Genomic DNA, 23,828 nt, shown 5'->3' with positions numbered 1-23,828 from the left:
CTGTATATGATAATACTATACTGTACACTGATAAACATGTCTTTTGTTTACCTTATCGTGGTGAACTTAGCTGAAGTGGTCAGGCAGTCCGGACTACTTCTATGGTTTTATCGGACTTTTTCCAACATATAGGAATTTAGTCCGGTAGGTCCTCAGGTCTGATGAAAGCGAATTCCGGTCTACTGAAGTCCATTTTTACCGTAGGAGGATTCAAGAGTCCGTGTAACATGAAATTTCTCAAACATGGTAAGGGTGCAAAAGCAATTAACCGTATTAGACGAGGACAGACTGTACATACTTTGAGGGACTGTGGGATAGCATTATCTTGATTTTCAGAAGGATGGCGCTTATGTATCATACTCCACACAGGACCTTATTTGTCCTTCTTGGATAGCTTTGCCTTGTATAACACAGTACCCATAAATGGTTAAGGATTTTTTTTTACCTCACCTTTATTTTTATTTTTTATTATTGGTTCAAATGAAATGTTTTCATGTTTCAATTGTTTTAATGATCATTTGTATTGGAAATGCCTTATCTTGCCATTTTCAACCCCCTCCCCCATTCCCATGGCAAAAAAAGTTATTTCTGGCAAAAATGACGATTTAAAAATTAATCAAAACAAATGAAAACTCACTAAAAAAAGAAAAATGTCACAGCAAAACCAGGGCCTGTATTTTTCTTTAGCTGGGAACATTCACAATGGGCCTGGTGAAGTCCCAAGCCAGTGAACCGTTCACACATTTGTGAATGACCATAAGAGTTATTTATCAACCTTGTGAAGTGCTCCTAATGCTGTGAACTCACCCCAGCTGTGTGGCAAGTCTGCTCGCGGTGCGGGCATCTTTTCAGGAGTTGGGAGTCGTTCACAAGAGGCGAGTCGGCAATGGTATAAACATAAACATTTGACCACTGCATACACCAATCGTGGAATTTTCACCACAGAGCAGCTTCCCCAGTGGATGTGATGATGGAGAGTAAGGAAATGATACCATTTATACCGGGAATGAATTATATTTGTGACACACTTGGTGAGAAACGAGATGACCAACTACATACGACGATGTAATGCTGTCTACCCTAAAATGAAACTTGCTCTGACCCTTTGGTATTTGGCAAAATGTGGCAGTGCAACGAAGACAATTTTAGGTTATCACAACCAACAATCAGTCAATTGATCACACAGATGTTTGAAGCTCTAGTTATACCAGAAATAATAATTTGTTTCCAAATGGATACTAGAGGTATTCAAAGAAAGCAGACAGAATATTCAAGGAATGCAAGCAGAATTTTCAGAGTAGGCAAGTAGAATATTCAGGGAAAGCAGGCAGAATATTCAAAGAAGGCAGGCAGAATATTTGAAGAAATCAAGCCGAATATTCAAGGAAAGCAAGCAGAATATTAAAAGAAAGAAGACACAATATGTAAGGAAAACAGGCAAAATTATCACAGCTTTTAACATTTTAATTTATTAATCTGAAATGTATGTCAGGAAAGGAGATTGTGCATTTGTAACTCATAGTGTAAGCATAGAGATGCACACAAATGCACTTAGTACTGGCAGATTATGTTCTTGTGTACAGAATGGTGCTTGACAGTGTCGTGGATATGAGAGTGGTGAGAGGATGATTGGGAGGTCTGTCTTTTCATATGGCTGTGGTATGAAAGGTAAAGCTGGGAGGAATAAGACTAAGACTGAGAGAGAGAGAGAGAGAGGAGCAGTCATGGCAAAAAACTGGAAGTGAAGAAACAAAGAGACCAGCAAGTGTCTAATGAATACATGGAGGAGATGGGTGCAGCAGATAAAACGAATACTATAACATGGTGCGATAAGATATAGGGTGGTGGGATAAAGAGGGAGAAGTGGCAAGGGTGGATACAGAAAGGGACCCAAATGAAGGAAGAGAGCACACTGACAGTAAAGCATTCAAAGCGATTAATACAAAGAAAAAAAGTATAGTAGGTAAATGAGGATCTTGGAAGACAGATGAAAATAGGATGAAAATAGATGAACAGTGCTTAGGAACATCTCACAGTAGTGAATGTTTTGGAGCTTGGGAACGGACTCTTGTGGAAGGGGAAGGCCACTGTGATAAATACGGCCCCAGGTGCCTAACTGGGGGAGACTTCACCCTCCAGACTCCCTCATTACATCAACCATCTAGACTACCATTAACCCATTCCGTGCCGGACCCTATGTCAGCTTCTGGGCCCCTGTTGCCGAGGGTGTGGGAGACTGAGTGACCCCCAGTGCCGGCCATTTTCAACTTTTTTCTTTTTTCCATGAGGCACTGAGTAGGACGTGGGTGGATGTGATATATGTGCAGGAAGTCAGGAATAAGTGAGGATCGGCCAGAATGATTGCAGGGAGGGATTGTTATTACAAGTTGTTTTGGCAGGGTAGGACAGATGGATATGGTGGTGTGGGGGTGTTGGTTGGGGAGAAATGGGTGGAATATGTCATGAATGTTATGAGAGTAAGTGATAGGACAATCTGTTTATCTGTCTATCTATTGCCAGACTCCTTAATCCCACAAGGGGTAGCCACAAACAAATCACCTCCATGTTGCCCTGTCCCCCGCCATTTCACCGCCCTGCTCCCAGCTGACACCCCTGTCTCTCGTATACCTCTCCACTCCATCCCTTTATCTCATCCTTGGCCTCCCCCTCCCTCTCCCCCCCTCCACCTCACTTACATCCACTCTCCTCATCAGTCACTCGCTCTCCATCCTCTCCACATGGTCAAACCACCTCAGTGTGTTTCTTCTAATGCTTCCTATCACATCCACACCACAGCGCTCCTTCACTTCCTCATTTCTCAGTCTGTCTTTCCATGTGACTCCACATGCTCTCCTCTCAAATAACTCATTTTCATTGCTCTCACTCTTGACTTTGGTCCTTCCAGCAAGGTCCAAGCTTAACTTCCATATGTTAGAGTTCGTATCACAATACTGTCATGTAGTAACTTTTTCACTTCCATGCTGACTTTCCTGTTTCTTATCACTGCTTTCAAGGAATCAGCAACCTTTCTTCCTTGTTGTACCCTTTCAAACACTTCACCTTCCAAACTTCCATCCTTACTCATGATACTACCCAAGTAATAATAATAATAATAATAATAATAATATGGCCTTTGGTTTCTCAAAAGCGTCAGTTCTTCCTTTGGGAATTCACTAGTGCTCGACACACATACATTATTTTTACAATTACAAGAATTGTGACATTTCTTGTATATAATACAAGCTACATCATATATACATGAAAGTGGCAATAATTACACCCTATAATCATCCATCATAGTACCTCTATCCAGGTCATAGCATTTTGAAAAAAGAAAGGCTTTCAGCTGTCTCTTAAGGGATTCAACAGTAGAGAGTTGTCCTATGGACAATGGCAATCTGTTATATAATCTAGGGGCTCTATACGCAAAAGAACGATCAGAGAAAGATGACTGGTGAATGGCTCCTGGCTCGTCAAGACGCAAGGAATCATCTTCACTGCATAACATCACACCCGGGTGTGCTGATGGGAGTTTTAACAATTCAGGAAGATACTTCAGTTCACCAAACTTAAGAACCTTGAATGTAATAAGACAATTTACATTCAATTCTAGCCTTTACTGGTAACCAATGCAACTCAATCAGAAACGGGGTAGTTGAGGTTCTCGGAGGGAGACCAAAGACAGGCTGTGCCGCCCTGTTCAACACAGACTGAACTTTTGTTAGTATATTATTTGGAAGACCAACCCACAGTGAATTACAATAATCAACACGAGACAAGACCACTGCATGGACCAATGTTGGCCCCTTCTTTACCGAATTTCCGAAATGTGTACCCCTGTACTCAAAATGAAATTTCGGCAGCGGAACCGAATACGATCGTGAGTACTAGGGTACCCACGATCATTATAGGGGCCTATTGGGCTTCCTTTTCCTCGGTTTGGGTGCTTTGTGATCCCATGTGTGATGACATATGACAACTCTGTCACTGATGCCACACTCCCCTGCCATATGCCCCTGCCATGGGGCATAGTTTTAAAAAAACGGCTCAGATATGTTGTATAGGTCATTGTACCCTATATAATTTGAATTTGGTATATATAATGCCCTATAACACATGATATAATATAGCCAGATAATGCTTCTTGGTAAGGGGACTCTCGCTAGCTTAGCAATAGTGGTGGTACCGTGGAAAAGTGTGTGGGAGCACGCCGTAGTGTTTTTCAAGCAGCCACACGTGTCAGTGTTTTTGGATTTATTTCAGTGCCATGGCATCCTACGGCAATGAATCTGACTTGGATAGTGACTTAGAAGTGTCTGACGATAACGAAACACAATCTGACATAACTGTGAGCGACTCTGATGAGGAGTACATACCCGAGAATGATGGTGAAGTGAGCGATAGTAGTGGGGAAAGTGATACTGATTCTGGTATCAGATTGGCCTTGAAGCGCATCACCCCACCCTCACCTGCTTTTGACCTGCCTGCCTCCTACCTCATTCTTCATGGACCTTCTTCATACTCATATGGTAAATAATACAATCATTATTCTCTTCCCTATTCATTGATTTATATCTCTATCTACTATATTTATCTGTATATTGTATGTTTACTAAATCAGTTGGTTAGACATGTAATACTGGCATGTACATTATTTTAACATATCATAAACACATCTCGTGGTCAATATCTACTTACCAATACAAAATAAATAATATAAAGCAAATAGAAACAATGTAATGATAAACTAAATACTACCCCATGAAAGAGCCACGCCTGGGGGAAATTCGGTTTGGCAGGGGGGGTAGCTGAGCGGGAGAGGGGGGGATGCGGTAATGAAGGAGTTAAGAGGCACCGTCTATTCAGGAATTTTCTCACAGAGTACAGATTTCTAATATGCAAGTTACACCCTCTTACAACCTTATTAATATGTCCTTTGTAATTTAACTTAGAATTAAAATAAACACCCAGATTTCGAACAGAACTGACTGGATGAAGCTGTGACACACCAATGTTCGAAGCCAGGGCATTGTCATTGTCATCACCCCTTCTGTTTCCTCTGATGATGATGATTTCAGTTTTACCATCATTCAGCTTAAGTTTCCTCTTAGCCATCCAAATCTTAATATCAGACATTAGAGATTCAAACTTTGTCTTAGTATCGTTGGTATCTGACATCTTAACATAGAGCTGGGTGTCATCAGCATAAAAATGATAGGACACATCATGAGCATCAAGTAGAGATGATAAACTACTTGTGTAGATAGTAAGTAAAATTGGACCCAAAACTAATCCCTGAGGGACTCCGAATAGAAGGGGAGCAGAATCAGAGCTAGCTTAATCAACAACCTCTCTCAGAGATCTGTCAGACAGATACAACTTAAGGAGCAAAAGGGCACTATCACGAACGCCATAAAAATACAGATCATCCAATAATAGTTTATGATCTACTGTATCAAAAGCTGCAGACAGATCCAACAGAACTAGGAGAGAGGACATCCCACTACAAGTGTTTGCCACCAAATCACTCTGAATCCTTGTTAATGAAGTTTCAGTTGAATGGTATTTTCTGTATGCAGATTGAACAGCAGGAACAACTCTGTTGTGTTCCAGTAGTGATATGAGTTGATCGAGTATGGCCCGCTCAATAATTTTGGATTAAAAAGACAGGTTAGAGATGGGACGATAATTTGTCATGCTCTCAACTTCAAGGCCAGATTTCTTAATTTGGGGCCTAAGCAGAGCACGTTTCTCAGACTGTACAAAATTGCTTTCTAAGAAGCATCTATTTATTATGTTGCAGATAAAGTCTGCAGCGTGCTCATACAAATCAGGCAGTTGTGACATGTTACAGGGATCGAGTTAGCAAAATGTTTTAATAAGTTCTCTGATGTAACATTTGACTTTGTTTACATCCAGCGGATGAAATGTTGAAAGCAAATGATCCCCAGTGCACTGTTGTTGGAAGTCAACTGAGTACGCTTTACTAGGAGAACTGCTGTCTAAATCACTTCTTATGCGAGATATTTTACTTGTAAAAAATGAAGCAAAATCAGAAGCCAATTGGGCATCAGATAAAGAAGTTGGTTTCACAGTTACATTCCTCCGACCAACCAAATTGTTCATGATTGCAGACAGTTTTTTTTTTTAATCACCGCCACATGAATCAACTTTATTTTGATAATACCTAGCCTTTTGGGCTTTTACAGTGTGAACAACTGCTCTTCTCGCAAAAACGTAATGCAAACGAGTTACTTTGGTCTGCGCAAGCGCCACTCACTTTCTGCCCTTCTACGTTGTCTACGCAAAGAATTAATGGATGGACCATATCACGGAGAATTATCATGTACAGTGATTGTTTTTACTACCTCAGGACAATAATGGTCAAAAATTGACCTAAGCTTGTTGTTGTAAATATCAACCACTTCATCAGAAGAAAGACTGGAAGAATCAGTAGATTTTAAACGCTGATCAGTTTCAAGACACATCAACTGGCGGTCAACATTCCTGTAATTTCTGAACCTGATGACCTTTTTATATGAACGGGATTTCGGGACATCAAAACTAAGAGCGATCAGAGCATGATCAGAGATGAGGGGGTCAAATGAGTCAACCTCCACATCTGATACGCGCCTGCAACCAACAGGGGACAAGATCAAGTCAAGGACATGTCCTGAGACATGAGTTGGATTACTCACATGAATGAAAAAATTGTTCTGGGTGATCAACTCAAGGAATTCTGAAGAAAATGGTTTTGACTCTGGACTGTCAACCCAATAATTGTAATCACCACAGACAAGAAGTCCTCCAGGTTTAAGAGAAAACCCTTCAAGAAACTGCCCAAACTCCTCCATAAAACCTCGATCTGTGCCTGGATGACCTGGTCGATAGACATTTGCAATTCTAATGGTATTCTGATGGAAATTTATTAATACTTCCATAAACTCAAATGAAGATGGGGTCAGGTCTGAGTCAGTGAGAGAAACGTTTGCAAGTGTTGCCGAGTAGATGAATGCTATGCCTCCTCCCGGATAGTCAGCAGCAGGCCTGGGAATACTAATAATAGAATGTGTCTTAGGCAAAGCGTTACGAATAATATCGATATCAGACTTATACAACTAGGTTTCAGTCAAGCACAAAATGTCAAGCTCGTGCTGATTTAGAGTTTCATTAATACTGTATAGTCTATCTTATTACGGATAGAACGAATATTTAAAAGACCCATCCTTAACTGGTTCAAGAGGGACCTAGTCAGTTTTTTGAATGGTCAAAATTGGTGTTTTCAGTCAATCTATTCCTATGAGAAATCATAATTGGACAGTCTCTACTTGATGCAAAATGGGCAACTGACTGTGAATCTGAATTAGCAACTTGATGTCTTAAAGAAGAGCAGTTGACGCATTTGGGAGAATTTTTGTTACTACAATCCTTAGATCTATGGGCTCCAGCACAAAAGACGCATTTAGGTACATAATTTTTTCTAGAACATCTCTCAAATGTATGACCAAAGCCTTGACAATGATGACACTGTGGAATCCAGAATCTATCGAAAGCGCGGCATCTTGTAAGATCCACCTTATTTCTTTTTTGTATATATTATTCGGTATAAGAATAGGGCATAGGGCTTACTTCAATGGATGAAATCAGTGGAAAATTTCAGGGAAGATTTACTTAGCGTAGCACGGCCGGGCAGGCGAGAGGAGAGGGTAATGGAGGGAAGGTAGGGAGGGGAGTCAAGAACGGGGAGAAATGGCTAAATTGTCAACAATGGATGGGAGTACAGATGAGATTAGGAGTGCTGACTAGTGTTGGACATTGGCAGTACTGATAGATGATACAAGCGTCCACTTGAAAGCCCAGGCGAATTCAAAATAACACAGAATCGCAAAAGTGACGCCCCGCGGTATGATCCCTTGCTCCCAAGCGTCACGAAAGTGACGCCCCGCGGTTAAGAGGTTAAAGTGAATAATGGGAGCTGGCGCCTGTTTGGGAGCCGTTTACTTTTTTCTTTATTTTCTTGGCTGCCAGATTTAGCTAATATTTATTTTTTATATATGATAATGAAGGATTTATTCATTATTTACACTACAAATGGAATATGTTCATTTTTAAGTTCTCATGCATTACTAGAGCAAAGTCTTCCATGTGGCTTTTGAGTTGAAATCTACTGTATGTGGAAGGGTAATTTGATTTCACCAACTGTAAATGCTGAATAGGCATAATCTTATTGGCAATGAGAGTGTTTCAGTATTTTTAGAAAGAAAAATATATTTGTGGAATTCTTATTTTTGTGACTGCATCCATTTTTTTTTTTTTAACATAGGGTGCAATATTGATAAATTTGGGCAAATTTTATAAAAGCCATTGTGGTACTAAATGAGGAGCTATTTGGGAGCTGAAAGAGCTGCTTGACTGAACTCAGCCAAATGAGCCGGCTCCCTTGAAAGAGCCGGAATTCCCATCACTAATGAGATGCATTTTTTAAGTGAGTTATAGCAACCTTGGCTCAGTGGGTTAGAGCACTCTGCTCTGACCGAAGGGTCGGAGGATCGAATCCGCCTAAGGGTCACTGGTAGACATCAGGAAGGGCATCTGGTCATAACATGCTACACGCTCCAATCCAAAAGTCCTCTACCTAGGGGCAACGCCTTAGCCCTTCAGGGATACCAGGCGTAAAACCATTTAAGGAATTACTGGATAATTCAGTCATTAAAGTGTGTTTCTCCTCACTGTGGTGGTATGGGTGGGAGGCAAGGCTGGGATGGAGGTGGCAGGGGCCAGGCAGCTGCTTACAGCGGCAAGCAGATCATACTATGTGGATTCAGAGAACGTTGCTCCAATCCCACCTGATCCCCTTGAAAGACTAGTAGTGCAGCCCACCCACCTCCTAAATGCCTACGCCACACACTGGACACCACAGAAAATGGGTAGGAAATCAAACTGGCGGGAAATGCAAAGTGTCCAGTGCCATCATACGAACTGCCCTGACTACCCATTTCATGAGGGCTGTGGCCATCATCCGAGCTTTGAGGGTTAAATGATTGTCACATTGGTGGTTAACACCATCTTATGGTGTGCCGAAGATGGATTGACACCATCTTAGAATGCTGTTTTTGGCACTAAATTAACTTTACCATTGTTGATTTATCCAGAGCTACCCTATAATTTCGTGACAACCCAGCCTACTGTATTTCCTGCCATATAAAAAGCACACCCCACCCCACCCCCAAAAGAAAATGACACACACACACACACACACAGTAGGGTAATAGATGTCATACAAGAGAGAGAGGGATGGGCAGATTGTGTGTATCTCGATCTCAAGAAAGCATATGACAGGGTGCCCAATAGGAGACTGCTGTGGAAGTTGAAGACCTTTGGAGGGGTGCATGGGAAACTATTAGAGTGGATGGGAGACTATTTGATAGGAAGGCAGATGAGAACAGTCATAAGAGACAAGGTGTCACAATGGAGAAACGTGACTAGTGGAGTACCCCAGGGCTCTGTCTGAGCCCCAGTAATGTTTCTGATATATGAGGCGCTGAGTGGAATAACCTCTTGTCTGTCACAGCGGCCATTTTGGAGTTAAGTACACCAATATATTCCCCAAACCCTCTTCTACTAGTACAATAATAAATTATGTGACAAAATGCCCCCAATAAGAATGTAAATCCCATTTTATACAGGGTACTGACTGACCGTGCAGCACACGAAGGTGTTTATACTCTGCTAGGTGGACATTAGGTCCATTTTTGCCTGAATAATCCGGTCAGAAAATCTTTGTGGCTTAGCATTGTCTTCCCCAGGTCCTGAACCTTGGAAACCAACATCAGGCTCAGTTATTCCACTGGTGTTAAGGTCGATTTTTCTTATGTATTCACGTTAAGACATGCATCTTCTGTCAGCTCCATGTGGGGGAAGTCCCAGAATGCTAGTAATAACCACTCAAGCGCCACAGGCCACCACGCGCTGAGTTGCTGGCCAATCATTAACCCGTTAACTGCACATGAGGGAATTTTGGAGGTGTCCGTGGTGTGCAGACATAGGGGTAAAAATGAAATTTCCCAAAGGCCAAATTTTGTCTTAGGAATTGAGAGAACACATACCAAAGTATATAGTAACGAAATGTTAGCTCAATATTTACCTTGGTAAAGCCATGGATGAACATCGAAGTGTCTGATTCCCTATTGGAATGTATGGTTTTCATGTTCTTTTTTGGTTTCGGTTTCGGTTTTGAAGGCTCAAACATGTTTGCATGAGTCGACCTTGGTCACCATGGCACTATATTTGAAATTCACCTCTGCAGCCAGGGTTGTATTGAGCAGTCACACTCGGAACAGCCCAGGCTGTATAGAGCAGTTAACGGGTTAAATCCAATATTTTTGAGGATGTAAGTGTTATTCTTATAACATTGTTCATTAATTTTTATTATGGTTTTAGAATAACAATGTTGTGGGAGAAAAACGTAACTATGGGTGTTCAAGGTCAACAGTATGGTACAGGCAGCAGTATGGTACAGACAGATTTTCTTAGCCATATTTTATTTTTTTGTGCTGGTTTTGTGCTATATTAATGGATATTGTGAAAGTACATGCATACATCGTAAAGTTGGCTTGCAATAATACATTTTGGGGAAAATGCAGTTCATTGTTTTCAGACAAGAGGAGAAAGATGCTGTTAATGTATTGTTCTTTCAAAATGCCATTGATTTACATACTCTGACATGCAAGCTGATGTTTTCAGCTATATTTGAAAAAAAATTCACCAGAATATCTTTATCGGTTGAAAAGATATGGCATTTTGAAAGTAAACAAACTTTAACAGCGTTTTTTTTTTTTTTTCCCCATTTTTTATATTTGGCGCACAAGAGGTTATTCCACTCAGCGCCTCATATGTAAATGATTTACCAGAGGGTTTTAATAGTTACATGAGTATGTTCGCAGATGATGCTAAAATCATGAAACATATTAAAGGTATTGATAGTTGTAAAAAACTGCAAGAGGACTTGGACAAACTCCACAGCTGGAGCCAGACTTGGAAAATGGATTTTAATGCCAAGAAGTGTCATGTATTAGAAATGGGAATGAGTGAAAAAAGACCGCACTGGACGTATAAAATGGACAATGAGATAATTAGTAAAAGAAAAGACAAGAAAGACTTTGGAGTAATTATTCTGGATGATTTGTCACCAGAAAAGCTTATAAACAAAATCATTGGAGGAACTTATGGATTACTGACCAACAATGGAGTGGCTTTTAATTACTGTATATGGACGAGGAAATGCTGAGGGAGTTGGTAGTGACCATGATAAGACCAAGACTGGAGTATATGGCTGTGATATGGTCACCTCATTTGAATAAGCATATTGATAAACTAGAGAGGGTTCAGTTGATGGCAACAAGGATGATACCATGTAAGGGAACTCACCTACGAGGAGAGATTGGAAAAACTGGAGTAACCAACACTGCGCGAGAGAAGGGAAAGAGGTGACTTCATCACGATATTTACAAATGTAAGAGAATTGGAAAGGGTGGATAGAGAGGATCATTTTATGCTGGATGATGGAAGAACAAGAGATCATGACTTCAAGTTGAGGAAAAGTAGATGTCTTAATGATCTTAAAAGGTTCAGTTTCCTGAATAGACTTAGACGAAGAGGTGGTGCAGGCAAAAAACATTTACGTGTTTGAAAGTAGACTAGATAAATGTAGATATGGAGACAGGACAACACAAGCTTAGCTCAGTTCCAGTATACTACAAATAGTTAAATACAAATAGGTAAATACAAATAGGTAAATACACACGTACGTCCTGGTTTGGGACAGGCCTACAGGTTGAGGTGGCTGGCATGAAGGCCACCAACAGTCAGAAGTAAATTACTCAATGGTCTTACTAATTTTTAATAAAAATTTCAATAATGGAGACTTAGATGGGCATGTATTATCATAAATACACAGTAAGGTAAGCATTCTGTGGGTTAGATACCACACACATCATGGATCAAGGTACTGCACCATGCCAGGCCCATGGATAATTTTAAACAAAAAACAGCTGATCCCATTGAATTTAAGGCGGTGGTGAAAGACTTGTAGTTCTTGTAATGCCAAATTATTATCCTAACCTAATTTATGGTATTACAGTGTGTTTGGATAAGTTACCATAGGTTAGTTTAGGATAGATTAGGCTAGGTTATGGTGAAATAAAGTTAGTTTAGACTGTTAGGTTAGGTTACGGTTGGCTTGGTTAATTTGGGGTAGGCTAGTTTTGGTTGGGTTTGGTTATATTGTTAGGTTAGACAATTTAAGTTGGGTAATGAAGAGGTTAAGAGAGCAGTGGAGGAAAAGAGAAAGAAGTGGCTAGAGTGGTTACAGGATAAGGGTTCAGTTGAAATGAGAACTGACTATATTGAGAGCAAGAAGCATGTAAAGAGACTAATGAAGAGGAAAAAGAAGGAGGTAAATGATGATCTAGGAAGAAAAATGGATGCAAATTACTCTGAAAATAGGAAGTTATTCTGAAAAGAGGTGCGGAAATGTAGACGTGAAAGCAGAAGGAAATGTCATGGTGTGAAGGATGTAAGTGGTAGATTATTAAGCCATGGGGATGAAGTAAGGACCAGATGGAGAGAATATTTTGAAAACCTGATGAATGGGAATAGAGAGAGCAGAGCCACTGGAAACATGATTGGTTTTGGGGGTGTGCAGAGAAGGAATGCAAAGCCAGGAAATGTGACCCTTGCACAGGTGAAGAGTCCTGTGAAACAGCTGAAAAATGGCAAAGCAGCTGGGGTTGATGAGGTGTATGCAGAGATGATCAAGTGTATTGAAGAGAGCTGAATTCAGTGCTTGTCGGAGATACGTGGGAAGGTATGGATGAGGGAAACTGTGCCAGCAGAGTGGAAAAAGGCTGTGATTGAACCCCTTACAAAAATAAAGGTGTGCGAAGTGAGTGCAAGAATTATCATGGCATAAGTTTATTGAGTGTGGTATGAAAGGTATATGGAAGAATTATTATAGAGAAAGTAAGAGAGATATCAGAAGTCCTAGTGAGTGATGAACAGGGTGGCTTTAGGAGTGGCAGAGGATGTTTGGATCAAATATTTGCTGTGAGACAGATAGTGGAGAAGGCTTGAGAGAAGGACTATAAGGTGTTTATGGCATTCATGGATCTGGAAAAAGCATATGACAAAGTAGACAGAGAAGGATTGTGGAAGATGTTGCGGATGTACGGTGTAGATGGTAAGCTGCTAGGTGCTGTCAAGAGTTTTTATGATGGTAGTGAGGCATGTATTTACCTAATTGTGATATACAGGAAATGAGCTACGCTCGTGGGGTCCCATCTCTGTTTCATGATAAGTCAAATTTAGCTTTAAACTCGTTTAAGTTTTTTGAGTGGACGATCTCTTTGTCCAGACTATTCCACAGGTCTGTACATCTATAACGAAAACTATATTTCTTGATATCCTTCGAGCAGCTTGGCTTCTTCAGTTTCATTCCGTGTCCTCTTGTTACTCTCTTATCCCATAAAAACAGATCTTCTTTGTCAATTTTATCTACTCCCACCATGGTCCTGAACTCTGCAATCATGTTGCCTCTCTTTCTCCTTTCTTCTAAAGAAGACAAATCCAGCTTATCCAGCCTCTCTCTGTATGACAGATCTGCCAGACTGGGGACCATTTTGGTTGCTGTTCTTTGTATTCTCTCAATTTTGTTTATATCTTTCTTTTTGTGTGGGGACCACACTACTGCTGCATATTCTAACCTGGGGTGAATTGTGGCCACTATCAATTTTTTCATCATCTCCTCATCCATATAATGAAAAGCTACTCTGATATTCTTCAGAAGTTTATACGTCTCTCTAACTGTCTTGTTAATGTGTTTTTCAGTTGACAAACTCTCCTGGACCAGCACTCCCAAATCTTTCTCTCCTCTCGCTTTTGTTATTGGTTCATTACCGATCAGATAATTCAGTGATTGCCTCTTGGTACTTTTACCCATTTCCAATATTTTACATTTCTTTGCATTGAATTTCATTTCCCACATCCGGCTCCAATCGTGTATCCTATCCAGGTCCTCCTGCAGCATTTTACAATCCTTCTCAACCTCTACCTTCCTCAAGATCTTTGCATCATCAGCAAACAGACTTTCTTAACTGTTCACTCCATCTACCTTATCATTTATGTAAATCAGGAACATTGCTGGCGCCAACACCGAGCACTGTGGGACTCCACTTGTTACTTCCCTCCATCCAGGCATCATATCCTTTATTACTGTCCTCATTTGTCTGTCTCTCAAAAAGTCTCTCATCCGTTCCAGGAGGTTCCCCTTCAGTCCTTCTATATGCTGTAGATTCCACAATAGTCTCTTATGGGGTACCTTGTCGAAGGCCTTCTCCAAGTCTAAATACACACAGTCCACCCAACCATCTCTCTCCTGTAGCACGTCAGTCGCTCTTGAGTAAAAACTCAACAAGTTGGAAACACATGACCTTCCACTTCTAAGTCCAAACTGACTATCAGCCAAAATATTCATCTCTTCCAGATATTTTATCCATCTATCTTTCAGAATTCTCTCACACAATTTTGCCACTATGCTGGTTAGGGACACTGGCCTAATTCAGGGGTTCTTCCCTGTTTCCTCCCTTATAAATTGGTACCATATTTGCCCTCTTCCATTCTTGAGGCACTTTCCCCTCTTCCAGAGAACACAATTAAACTGTGAATTTTATCCACCAGTTGTTTTCTGCATTCCTTCAATACCCAATTAGAGATTCCATCTGTTCCTGGGGCTTTCCTTACATCTTGATTTTCCAGTAATTTATACACTTCCTGTACGTCCACTTTTATATCTTTTATCACTACATTTCCAGTCACTCCCTCCCCTTCCACAAACTCCTTTTCATTAGTGAAAACTGATTGGAAACATTTGTTCATTATTTTCGCTTGCATTGTCGCATCTTTATAGACTTCTCCATCTACTTTCAGTTTGGTGATTCCTTCCTTTTGTTTCAGTTTGCCATTAACCAATCTATAAAACAGTTTGGGTTCATCCTTACATTTATCCATTATACCTTTTTCAAAATTCCTTTCTTCCTCTTTACGTACTCTTGTACAGTATATTCATTTCTAGTTCTTTTATATTCTTCCTTTGTACTGTTGTTACCTCCCTTTCTCCAATTGTTCCACGCCGTGTCTCTCTCTTTTTTTGCTATCATACACCTTCTATTAAACCACTCCTTTTTCCTGTTTTCTTTCCCCCTTACTCTTGGCATAAATTTTTCCACTCCCAAATTATAGAGGTCTAGAAAGATATCCCACTGTCTCTGTATCTCTCTTGTTCCTCTGAATTTTCTCCAATCTGCATTTTCAAAAAATTTTCTCAATACTGTAAAATGTTCTTTCCCAAAGTTGTATCTTCCCTGCCTATAAAGCTCGTCTCTTGGCTCCACGTTCCCTGTTATCATCTGGAACTCAGTGACCATATGATCACTTTTTCCAACAGGACACAGATATTCCAATGATTCTATTACATCGGGTTCTTTGGTGAACAGTAAGTCTAGTCTTGCTGGTGTGTCCTCACCTGGGAACCGTGTCTCTTCTTTGACCCATTGTATCATCATACTGCTCATTATTATATTTAATAATATTGTGCCCCACAAATCTTCGCTGCCTCCTGAGTCCCATTTTCCCCAGTTCACCTCTTTACAATTAAAGTCACCCATTAAAATTACAGTACAATCCCTGCTATCCGGTATCCAGACAAACGGAATACTCAGAAAAACGGGAAAATTCAAGGGCTGGTGAATGTGTCAGTAAGTTATAACTGTACGCCAATTTGAATGGACTGCCAAACCACCATTTTATCGTGTCACGCGAGGCAGGGTGAAGTCAGGCAAAGCGAGTTGAAGTCATTTCCGGCTAATGTAAATCCCTAGTAAATCCTCTTAACCAGCCCTCCTCTCCCTCTGTTTCACCTGCTTTAATTCAGTCATCCTCCACACCCTCCACAAATCACCAGTGTGCTTTTTACCACCAGACAGTAAACAACTAACTAAAAAAAACAAACAAGAAGCTTCGGACAAGGACTGACCAAACGATGACGACCCAGGACCGGACAAAGGACTTGGTAATGGCTACGTGGAATGTAAGAAGAGTGAATGATGAGGTGAAAGAGAGAGAGATTGTCCAGGTGCTTGAGGGTGCAAAAGTGGATGTATGTGGAATGACTGAAACAAAATGGAGAGGAGAAAGTGTGAGAGAATGGGAGTATGGATGGGGTATATGTGCAGGAGTAGGTGAGAATGAGAGGGCAAAGGAAGGAGTATGTATAGTTGTGAGTAAAAGATGGAAGAAGAGCATAAGACAGTATGGATCAGTTGGGTCAAGGATTGTGTGGGTAAAGTTGAAAGTTGGAATACAAATGTGGGCGATTGTGTGTGTGTATGCGCCAACGCAAGATCGTTCTAGCAGAGTGAGAGAAGAGTTCTGGACAAATGTGGAAGTGTGCATGGAAAAGTTTGGAAGGAATGAGAGTGTTTTTGATCGGTGATATGAATGGTAAAGTAGGGAATGTGAAGGTGGATGGAATAGTTGGTGAGTGGGGTGTGCCTGCTGAGATAGATGAGAATGGGAGTGCGTTAGTGGACATTTGTGCTGGGAGGGGGTTGGTGATAGCCAGTACCCTCTTCAGGCATAAAATGATCCACAGGTATACATGGCGAGTGATGAGAAGGGTGGGTGGTGAACTGAATGAAAGGAAGGCAATGATTGATTATGTGTGTGTGGATGAAAGGATGCGAAGATGTGTAATGGATTCAAGAGCGTATAGAGGTTGGGGGAGTGGACTTTCTGACCACTACTTAGTGGTGGCCAGAATTAGGATACAAGTAAGATGGAGGAATAGAAGAAGGGAAAGACGAGAGGAAGGAGTAGTTGCAAGGAGAGTGGAAAGGTTACAAGAGGATGAGAAAAAGGCAGAGTGTGAGAGAGAAGTGGAGGAACGATTGGGCAAATATGAATTGGAGCAGATGGGGGACGTGGAAGGTGTGTGTAGGATATTTACAGAAGAAATATGTGCAGCATGTGATGTGGTGTGTGGAAGAGAAGACGGAGAGGGGTGCAAGGAACAGCGTGGTGGACTGAAGAGGTGAGACAGGCTGTGGTACAAAAGAAGAAAGCATACAATGAATGGATGAGAAATAGGGGCGTGGAAGAAGTTGAGAGGCGGATGAGAGAGTTATATGTAGAAAGAAAGAGAGAGGTGAAAAGATTAGTAAGAGAGAGTAAGAAGAGAGTGGATGAGGAATTTGGAAGGAATTTGAGTGTAAAGTGGAGGGACTGTAAGATGTTCTGGAAAGAGGTGAAGACAGTAAGACAGGGTGGAAGTGAGGTTAGCAGGGGAGTGAAAGATAAAAATGGTAGATTACTAGTGGAGAAGGGAGAAAAAGTGAGCAGATGGAGAGAACATTAAAAGGAATTATTGAACATACAGGATGGAAGTAATGCGAGTATAAGTGGCTGGGGAATGGCTGGGAGAAGGAGGGAGGTGAGAAGACAGGAAGAAATCAGTAGGACAGAAGTTGTGGAAGCAATGAAGAAAGTTAAATTGGGGAAAGCCCCAGGAATTGATGGAGTGTGTGGTGAAATGCTGAAGCATGGGGGAGAGATAGTAGTAGAATGGATGTGGAAGATGTGCAGATTGGCCTGGGAGGAAGGTAGAGTCCCGGAGGATTGGAAGTCAGGTATAATTATTCCCTTGTACAAAGGAAAAGGGGAAAAAGAAGTGTGTGGTAATCATAGGGGCATTTGTCTTCTTAGTATAATAGGAAAGTGTATGGTTGGATACTTATTGACAGTTAGAGAAAGAACAGAGGAATTAGTTGGAGAAGAACAGGGAGGCTTTAGGAAGGGAAGAGGTTGTGTAGATCAGATATTCATTCTTAGATCTTTAGTGGAAAAGTTTCTAGAGAAGGGAAAGAAGTTGTATGTGGCTTTCATGGATTTGGAGAAAGCATATGACAGGGTGGATAGACAAGGATTGTGGAATGTATTAAGAATATATAGAGTAGATGGAAAGTTGTTGAATGCTGTGAAGAGTATGTATGATGGTGCTAAGGCTGCAGTGCATGTGGATGGTGAACTAAGTGAATTTTTATCTTTGGAGGTTGGGTTGAAACAGGGATGTGTCATGTCTCCATGGTTTGTTCAATCTGTTCATGGATGGGGTAATAAAAGAGGTACAAGGTAGGGTAGTGGATGTTGGAGTGGCCCTGGTGAGAGAGGATAGTGTTTAGAAACTCCCTGTACTGTTGTTTGCAGATGATACTGTGTTGTTGAGTGAAGACGAAGGGGAGCTGCAAGGCTTGGTGGATGAGTTTGGGAGAGTGTGCAAGAAATGAATTCTAAAGGTGAATGTAGGGAAGAGTAAAGTGATGGTTTTTGAGAGAGGTGAAGTCAGTGAATGTACAGCAAGGTTGGATGGTGAGGAATTGGAAAATGTGAGTACGTTTAAGTACTTGGGTAGTGTGATGAGTAAGGATGGAGGTTTGGAGGGTGAAGTGCTTGAAAGGGTACAACAGGGAAGAAAGGTTGCTGGTTCTTTGAAAGCAGTGATAAGAAACAGCGATGTGAGCATGGAAGTGAAAAAGTTACTACATGACAGTACTGTATTGTGATACCAACTCTAACGTATGGAAGTGAAGCTTGGACATTGTTGGAAGGACACAAGTCAAGAGTGAGAGCAGTGGAAATGAGTTATTTGAGAGGAGCCTGTGGAGTCACATGGAAAGACAGGCTGACGAATGGGGATATAAATGAGCATTGTGGTGTGGATGTGGATGTGATAGGAAGTGTTATGAGGAACACACTGAGGTGGTTTGGCCATGTGGAGAGGATGGAGGGTGAAAGACTGACGAAGAGAGTGTATGTGAGTGAGGTGGAGGGGGTAAGAGGGAGGGGGTGGCCGAGAATGAGATGGAGGGATGGGGTGGAGAGGTATATGAGAGAGGGGGGTGTGAGTTGGGAGCAGGGCAGTGAAATGGAGGGGGACAGGACGACGTGGAGGCGATTTGTTTGTGGCCACCCCAAACGGGATTGAGGTGTCTGGCAATAGATAGATTGATAGACAGTAAAGCTCTCTTGCTGTTGTGTTTCTCTGATAGACGGTATTTCTACACTCCAAAATGCCTAGCAAACTAAATGTAAGCATGTCATGCTTACTTTGAAATAGAAGCTAGACATATGCAATTGTCTTGAAAAAGGCGAACAATATAAAACACTGATGACTGAATATAATGTGGGAAATTCAATGATTTATGATATCAAGACCCAAGCTCAGTGAATTTTTCATGAAAAGTGAAACAAGTAAATCCATTGAAAAAAGGCATACTCTTCATTGTACGAGTGGTTTTGCTTAGGAAGATTTAAGGAATCACGTATTTCTGCTCCTCTCATACAAAAAAAAGCAAGAGAGTTTCACAATAAAATGAATATAGAAGTCGAGTGTGATTTCAGTATTGGATGGTTAAATCATCTCAAAGACAGGCATGGAATTTGTAAACCAGACACCTCGGGAGAGCAAATCAGCAAACGGCAAACGCCGGTGCGTTTTTCTTCCTAACCGACCTACTCTAACTTGCACCACATCAGTTCATCTTAGAATGCATATGTAGTGGCATAGTTGAAAAAAAAAAAAAAATATTAATAAGAATGAATGCTTACTTTGTTGGAAGAAAAAAAAAAATATCCTTGCACTTTGTACCTCATTTATTTTTGTGCTAAACAGCTGATTGGCATGTGAGAGGTACAATGGTGGTGGTCAGGTGGGGAAGAACAGTCGGGGCCGGGACCATAAACAATGCTCATGTGGGGGCACAGGTGTCATGATAATTCTGCAGTGCAGTCTTAACATCAGTTCACCAATAAATGTTCAAGATTTTATTTCTTTATTTTTCCATTTTTATGAGTACAGTACATACAACGAATACTTCGGTAGTTAACAGAATGGTGCAAAACAGCTGACTGGTGGGTGAGGGTGGCGGTCAGTTGGGGCCGGGACCATAAACAAAGCTCACGTGGGGGCACAGGTGTTAATTCTACAGTGCAATCTTAACATCAGTTCACCAATAAATGTTAAAGATTTTATTTATTTTTCCATTTCTGTGAGTACAGTACATCTATCTATATACCTAGGCTGCTTCCCTTAAGGAAAGGGAGGTAATACACTGAATAATTAGGTAGTTAACAGAAAAGAGTTGTGCATTTTGCAGTACTGCTAGGCATTGCATGCATGTGCGTTATGACCATGGTGTGTGTTTACGAGGCAATTTTTCAGGTGGAATCTCTTAATGTGGCCCCTGATGTGAGTGGTGAGTACCTGAATTATATTTACTGCTGTGATAATTATATCCCTTGTATAGATTTGAATATCAGAAATACGGGAAAAATCTGTAACCGGGAAGGTAAATTCCCCAAGCCTCCCGGTTAACTGGGATTGTAATGTGTATTGTTGCTTTTCTCAGTAATTTTCTGTAAATAACTAGCCATGTCTGACAACATCTTCTGGTATTCATCATCACTCCATGCTCCTGTCTTAGGGGGAACATACACTGCCATATCTCTCTTGCTATTCTCTCCAGTTTCTAATTTCATATTTATCACTTCAGCCCTGCCTTCTCCCATTTCCACGGTATCTACATTTATGCTGTTCTTCACTGCTATCATCACTCCTCCTCCCGTTGTTTCTTTTCTGTCTCTTCTCCACAGTTTGTATTTACCATCTCCCATGTGAACATCAATATCTTCTCTTAACTTGGTCTCTACAAAGCACATAACATCAGGTTCATGTACCCTCAAAAAATCGTTGATTTCTAGCCTTGCCGATATTAAACCATCAACATTAGAATATGCCTCCTTCCAATTATTTTTGATGTTTTTTTACCCTCTTTTCTCCTTCTGTCCCCTGGTACCACTTCCTTAATTTTTTATCCATGACTGTCAGATAAAACACTGTCTTCTCTTCCTCCATTCTCTGTTCGTTTTTTACCTTTGCTTCCTTTACTAACTCCTTTATTTTAGCTCTTTCTTCCTCATTTGCATCTCTTCTTATCCAAACATTTTTGAACACTTCCTTGTCTGATAATTTCCATGTTCTACTGATAATTTCGTTTACTGTTGCCTGAGTCTTAAATTTTACCTTCAGTGGCTTGCCCCTCCTTCCATGACTACTGATATTATTTCTTTAACATTACTCAGTTCTTCTCTTTCTCTTTCTGATCTTATTGTCATACATTTTTCTTTAACTCCTGAAATTGTTACACATTTTTTCTTATCTGCTACATCCCTAACTAAAGATTCTCTGCTTTTCAGCACCCTGACCACTTCCCTCTCCACCTTTTCCTTGCTTTGTTGTTCAGTAATCTCTTTCATATTTACATTTCCCTCTTCCTGAATTTTCTTCCACCCCTTATGTTGCTCCTTGATTTCTTTAATGTGCTCGTCCTGTATTCTTGATTTGGATTCATACTCATCTAGTTTGCTTTTCATCCTGTCCCTTTCTTCTTCCAACCTCTTATTCTCCCTCTTAAGCTGTTTTATTTCATTAGAGGCTGATTCATTGCTCACTTTTAATTCAGTAACTTCTCTTTCTTGTTCGTCACTGCGTGTACGAGTTTTTTCCGGTTTATTCCGTAAATTTTTGATCTCGTTTTCCTGCTCTCTGGTCCGTTCCTGTAACTCTTTAATTACTGCCCATACCTTTTTATCTCGTGGATATTCCTCTCCGCTGTTTTCTCTACACCTGCTATTCTTGTTTAGTTCAACTTAATACTTCCATTTCCCACATCCTCTTCGGAGAAGCCCTCAAACTCTCTCTCGCCAGTTGTAAACAATGCACCGTCCCTTTCCGCCATGATTCAACCATATGGAGACTTTCTATCTTAACTATGTCTTGTTCTTTTTATGACCGAAACCACGGTTTTTTCAACTACTGTCTGACGGGACCACTACTCACGCACTCATTAACATAATCACAAATAGACTCTCTTCTTTTCATCGCTGATTCAGTGATTATTTCCTCATGATCCAGGGAGAGCTCCGTCTCTGTCGGCGACCTGTGTGTAAGGGTTAATGGGCATATAAGTGAATGGTTCATGATCGGTGTGGGCGTGCATCAAGGTTGTGTGACATCCCCATGGTTGTTCAGTATACTGTATATAGTATATGGATGGGGTGAAGAGAGAAGTAAAAACATGAGTAATGGAGAGCAGGATGGCATTGGTAATGAATGGTGATGGATGGAATATCTCAAATTTGTTATATGCTGATGATGCAGTACTTCTTGCAAATAGTGGAGAAGAACATGGTAGACTTGTGCAGAGTTTTGCTGATGTCTGAGAGCATCATGCCTTGAGAGTAAATGTAGAAAAGAGTAAGGTGATGGTTACTGAGAGTGAAGGTGACTCCCAATGCGATGTTACAGTGAATGGAGAGAGACAGGAATTGGTGAGAGAGTTCAAATACCTGGGTAGAGTGAGAAAAGAGAGGAAAATGTGCAAAAGAAGTGGAAAGTAGAATGACACAAGGAAGGAAAGTAGCTGGTGCAATGAAGGCATTGATAAGAAACAGACACTTGAGTGTTGCAACTGCACGAGGCTTTCATGAAGGAGTGTTAGTGACAGCTTTAACATATGGATATGAGACTATGATGTGGCATGAAAATGAAAAGTCAAGAGTGAGAGCAGTGGAGATGGGACTGCTGAGGAATGTATGTGGAGTACAGAGAGTGGATAGGATATGAAATAATGTGATTCATGAAAGATGTGGAGTGAGGAAATCTGTGGACACCGGAATTGAAGAGAGTGTACTGAAATGGTATGGTCATGTGGAGGGAATGGATAACAAGAGTGGTGAAAAAGGCATATCTGAGCGAATTTGAAGGAGGGAGGAGGCAAGATAGGCCAAGGAGAAGGTGAAAGGATACGGTGGATGAGTGTGTGAAGACTAAAAGTTTGGAAGGCAGTGAGGCTAGGGAACTGACAAGAGATTGAGCTGGCTGGATGAATCTTGTGAGAAGCTTATGATCAGGGACTTGGCACCCCTTTTTAACGTGGCAGCTTGCGAATTGACTCTGTCAGATAGGTTTATGTGAAGCTACAGAATGTGGTGAATGTTTTTGGCATACCAGATAGAGCCAGGATTCCGGGGGCTTGAATGGTAAGTGAATGGAAGTGTGGCCCATTGGATTGGGCAAATTTGGGCTGACTGGACCTACTCCTCACCCTCCCCTAGGGTGGGAAAGGAGGTCCAGATGATGATGAATGATGAAACATGTGTGTTTGAATAGGTACAGTATGGTTTGGCTTGTAATAATAGGTATTGAACTAGGCTCATATTGTCCTTTGTACTGAACTGGAGGGGCTATATATGAGGTGCTATCCATAATTTTCTGGACTAATGCTGTGTAAATTTGAAAACTCACCATAGCTCCTATTGGCCACCATCACCCTCAATGTAGTTCCCTTGTGCATTGATACACCAGTCCCAGCCCTTCCTTCATTGCTGGAACACTCCCTGAAAGTCCTTTTTGACAAGAGTGTCAAGCACTGCCTGCTGTTCATCCTGGATGTCCTCAGTGGTATCAATGTTCTCGCAGCTTAATCTTCATTTTTGGGAACAGAAAAAAGTCACAAAGGGCCTGGACAAGAAGGTTTCATCTTCTGAGGCGAGTTCAAGAAGCTCAGTGGAGACATCAGTGCGTTGCTGAATGTGGACAGCCGTCAGGAGCCTGGGGACATATTTGGCTGTGATGCAGTGCTTGTCCAGTTCTTCAGTTA

The 23,828-nt window shown here is 41.1% G+C and overlaps 1 pseudogene; it reads left to right on the top strand.

Moving 5' to 3' along the window:
* The first annotated feature begins 3,827 nt into the window (after nucleotides 1–3,827).
* LOC145407407 (uncharacterized) overlaps nucleotides 3,828–23,828 on the top strand; it is a 37,341-nt pseudogene continuing 17,340 nt past the window's right edge.

The sequence above is a fragment of the Coenobita brevimanus genome, chromosome 73 (assembly GCF_032717465.1).
Source record: "Coenobita brevimanus isolate Jiangsu-jjx chromosome 73, ASM3271746v2, whole genome shotgun sequence".
Taxonomy (NCBI): domain Eukaryota; kingdom Metazoa; phylum Arthropoda; class Malacostraca; order Decapoda; family Coenobitidae; genus Coenobita; species Coenobita brevimanus.
Note: the sequence above shows the minus strand (reverse complement) of the source record. Positions and strands in the feature narration are given on the sequence as shown.